Below are 5,007 nucleotides of genomic sequence, written 5' to 3'. Positions count from 1 at the left end.
CTATATGCCTGGCTCACCTCGACCCCTGCGATGTATTGATCGCTTCCCCATTAAGCCTGCTGATGGGCTTGATGATATGATGAAGAAGCGGGGGAGTGATGTAGGTGTGTTTAAGTGTGTGCGTGTGCATGACTTCACAGCAGGTTGAGGGACCATCATTACTCCTGGAGCAAGCCTGATGACATTGCCATATTGATTTTGACATCATCTGGTTGGGATGTGCTTTAGAGGCCCGGGTCTCAAACCAAGGCGACCAAAGTGTCACCTTGTTTGTGTCAGCAGGCTTACAGGGCCACCGAGGTCCCAACTGTACCGACATGAGCTGAACATTGCTCTGTTAAAGCTGAGGCTGTGTAAAAGTCTTATTTAAGATGTGATTCTATATGTTCTAGGTTTAAAAGCTTGGTTAACTAAAAAACAAGCAAACGAACAAACCCCATATTTTCACTCCAACTTAAACTACCAAGGTAGAATTAATGTGTTAATTAGTAGGATTTTGAGGTATTACAAGGTATATTTGTGACCTTCAGAGAGAGCCAGGATTGCTGTTTCCCCTCTGCCTTCCAGTCTTTGCTAAGCTAAGCTAACTGTTGTCATGTTCATATGTATGAGACCGATATGCAGTATTGATCTTCTCCTCTAATTCTTGGCAAGAGAGTCAATAAGTGTATTCCACTAAATGCCAAACTGCTCTTTGAAAGGTCCAGTGAGTAAAACTTACAGGAATCTAGTTGCAGAATATGGCAAAAGTGGGGTGTAGTGTTCATAATTATGCTTTCTCACCTGAAAATTACACAATTCTTGCCTGGAACTGTCAAACCAAACCCTTTATTTCATGAGTTTTGCAGGCAAGTCGGTTTATAATGCACACTTGGGGAAGGTGATGCTTTCTGCAACACAAATAATCAGCTTCATTTCTCGAATGATTTGCTTTAATTTGGATTGGCATTTTAATTTTCATTTACTAGTATTTGAAGAATAATACAAGCCTTAAGGCGATTTCCTTACAGTATCTAAAAATTGTCAAAAATGATGCAGAAGATGAGGATATTTCCTGACATTCATTGCCACTATATGAGTCAATTCATAATGCAAATAATATTTATATTAGATCCCAACACTCTTATCTTTTGAACCTCTATGCTCTCACTTTGTAAGCTTTCTGTTAAAGCCCCTGAAAATGTTCATATCTTAAGAATTTCACTATATCTAAATATTTGTGGCTAAATAAGCAACAATCAAGTAATGAAAAACGCTCTAAATTACTATTTACTATTTTAACATTCAGAAACAGAGCTAATCTGCTACATCACATTTGACTGACAGTGGCCTGGCAGCATCAGCAAACAACTCAACAGCTGCCATAAAATTGTGATTCAAGCAGCGCAAAATCCTGATGGGTGCAATAAAGGCAAAGACAAATACAGACATGAACTGTTGTAACTTTGGCAGAAAATGGTGTGCTTTTAAAAGAATTTCCCAGACTTGACAAAGCTCCTCCAGAGCCACAGGAGACATACAAATATTTTCACAGGCTGAGCTGTACTCTCAATGTCTAGTAAACTGATCTTGAAAATTGTCAGATTTCCCCTTTACACAAAGAAAAGTGTGCTACGTTTGTTCTGCTGCAAGTTCGCCTTCCGCCCCGGAGGTCACAGTCTCCCATTGTTTTCAAAACTGCATTAAAGCAGTTGCTGCAGCACTGGCAAACGCAATTCATCATCTGATGGATGATGACCCTTTTAATTTTACCAAACATGGCTTTGTAGCTCCATAAAGCCCAAATCATTTGATTTGTATTGAAAGTAGCTCCATTCCACTGGAACTGAAAGTGAGGAAATCAATGCACGTCTCCACCTAAATTTGCCTGCCACTCTCCCTTAACTTTTTGTTTTGACACTTCATTGCAGCCAGAAGAAGTATGTAACAGTGCACTGTAATAGAAAACATGAAAACGGTGCCCATTAATGGATTTTTGAAAACAATGGGAGGCTGTGAGCTCTGGGAGGTAAAAACCAGCCTGCAGAGGAACACACACTTGCTCTAGACAAGCAAACCGCTGGTGGGCTCAGACCATGTATACTGCAAGGAGTAAAAAATAAATGACACTGCTGTTTTCTTTAAATATCAATAAATCATTTCCACATTGATTAATTGAGACATGAGTTTAATTACTGTAAACAAATGAGACTAATTACCAGCGTCTACCTTGCATTTGTATCATGGTTCACTGGGTCACAGTCTGTTGGATTGCTTTATGGCACAATATATACATTTACAACACAAAATAGAAAGTAATAAGCACATTTATATTATATTATAATATAATATTAGGGTTGATGAGAGCACTAAGACCAAATCATTGAAGCAAGATTATGCAACTATTTTACCATAAAGTCATTTTGACCGACTTGCAAAAGGGAGAATGGCGCTTCTTTTGTTCCCACTTCACACTGCTGCACCACTTGGGTTGCAGGGCACAATTTCCCATGATACACCACCAACTATGTCACTGATTTTTGCACTCCAACGAGGAGACCAAAAAGGATGCTGACAGAGGACACTAAGAAGAGAAAAAGAGACAGCAATTGAGCAAGAGGCTGCAGGAAAAGAGATTGTGTTCGACTGTTTTGAGTTTTGTGAATTGAAATGGTGCAAGTCTGATGCCAAGCTTGGTTTCTTGCTGTTGGAATAATAGGCACAACGAGTTCAATCATAACAAATGGACATATACACCAATTCTTGCAAAATATATTTTTAAAGCTGGCCGTGAAACCTCTTGCACTATGTAACCATGATCCCCTGAACTCTTGTCAATATAAGAATATTGATTGATGAAAAAGTGCCAAATTTGACGCATTTTTGTGGTTTCGTTTGTGTGAGAAACATGTTTCCCCATGCGTTAGTGTGTTGCGCCACAGCTCTTAATGTGTGCGAGGTCATGCCTGAAGTGGGCCGGGCACCAGAGATGAAGGGGGTCAGGCTGCTGGACACAGGTTTCATTCATAATCAGGCACCCAACGCTGGCTGCGCGCGGTGGGCGGGAGGGGGAGCGAGACTTGGCTGCCTGTCAAGACCGGACGCAGATTAAAACCCCATCGATCCGACTGTAATTTATTTATCAATTCAACTAAAAATTAAACATTGACCTCGTTCTTTGAAAATCCCCCCTTTTCATCTGGTCGGACGCAGTGACTCGAATACCAAGCGAGCAGTCAAATGCGGGGCCTTTTATTCGGAAAAGTTAAGCAAATCGCGGTGAAGCAGCATCTTTCTCTTTCTTCCTCCTGCTTCAGAGTTCAAAAGCGAGACTATTAAAAGCTCTATACTTCAGCTCCTGCATTGCTGCATCTCCCAAACCCTTAGGACTTCTACTTCTGACAATAAACAACTCACACTTTCCTCACCGCCGCGTCAAAACCTCTCTCCACCATTCGTATTCTCGTCACTCCTCCCGCTCTTCTGATCTTTTCTTCCCTCTCTGGCTATCACTGGGTGCTGTCTTTCTGGGCGCCGTTACATACTGTAACTTTCTTATCACCACATCAAAGCCTCGTCTCAGCCCCCCGTCTCTGCCCTTCTCTGTCCCCCCCCCCCACCGGTTACAGATGTGCCGAGTTTCTCTTAAAACCAAAATCCTGCTGACTGCAAAAAACAAACACTCATCGCATCATTATGAAAGCTTCATCCTCCCTTCTCCTTCCTCTCTTCCCCTCCGTGCTCTGCCCCCCTGCTCGGCCAGAATAATAAGGTTACCTCGCTCACGCTCATGTCAAACAGCCTCTCCTCCCTCGTCCCCTCACCTCGCGCCCTGCTCTCTGTCGTCCTCCTCACCCCTTCCTGAACCCTCCCCATGACCGGCCCTGTAATCCAATTAAAAGCACATTAGGGCCAAATGAATAGCGGTAGATTTAATTAGCTGCTGACGAAGGCTGGCTGGATGGCTGGCTGCCTGGCAGTCGGGTGGGTGGATGGGGCACTGAGGCTCACGGGGGGAGCCGAGCGTTATTCTCCTTTACCCCGCTGATGTCGCAGGGGTGAGGAGTGTTCGCTGACAAGTTGGTGCATGTTTTGCATGCACTGCTGTGTGTGAAATGGAATTTGCGCGTGTAGGATTACAGTAAAATGGACTTAAAGGATGAGTTTGCAGTTTTTCAAGAGAATCTCAAACTATTTTTGCACCCTCCTCACTCCCACATGTTATTAGATGCTATAATAATTCTTACTCTCCATAATGGCTGTGAGGGGATGCCATTTGTAATGTGTGTCCAATGGAGGACACTGGGGAACAAAATCCAGTTTCTTTGCTGGACTGAGGTAGAGGTAGAGTTACACAAAGATAAAAAGTCATTATTACTTTTTAGCTGAATTTACATGCATTTTTGCACACAGTGTAATGTCTATGAGCCCAGGGGGAAGTCAGGGTGCGGCCGGCAGGAGAAACACTACTGTGTAAAACTCTTTTGGCAATGTGCCAAGCATGCAGTTCTCATTGAACTGAAAGGATGCCATTTTTGTGTGCATTAAGTTCATATGGACTATATATGTTGCTTAAAATGTGTCTTGGCATTTGTGTATTGTTTTCAGACAGACTTAACAGCTGCAGAGTTGAAAGATGACTGTGAGAACTTGTTCGTTCATATGTTTAGCATGTCTCAAGGGCTTCTTTCGCCACAAATTAGCCAAACACTTCACACACACTCCAGACTGAGCATGAAAAAAAAGGTTTGCCTCTCTTTATTGTCTCGGGTTTGGCTGGCTTTTGTGGCCACTCGCGTCTTTCTAGTGACTTTGAGTGTGCAATCTGTCTCAATTCTGCACCGAACGCTCGGCTGAATGCAGCTTCCACAAGATACAGTCGCGTTCTTCAAGACGCGGAAAATGGCTCGCTGGATTTTGCAAAGTTTGAGGATGCTTCTTTGGGCGCCACCGACGTTTTCTTCCTGCTTTTTAGCCTTCTCGTCTCTCATCCTCCCCTCACTCCAGAAACTGGATGCAACCTTTACT

Source organism: Lutjanus erythropterus, chromosome 24 (genome assembly GCF_056507025.1).
Source record: "Lutjanus erythropterus isolate fLutEry1 chromosome 24, fLutEry1.hap2, whole genome shotgun sequence".
Lineage (NCBI taxonomy): Eukaryota > Metazoa > Chordata > Actinopteri > Lutjaniformes > Lutjanidae > Lutjanus > Lutjanus erythropterus.
The sequence above is the reverse complement of the archived record's forward strand: the minus strand, read 5'-3'. Positions refer to the sequence as shown.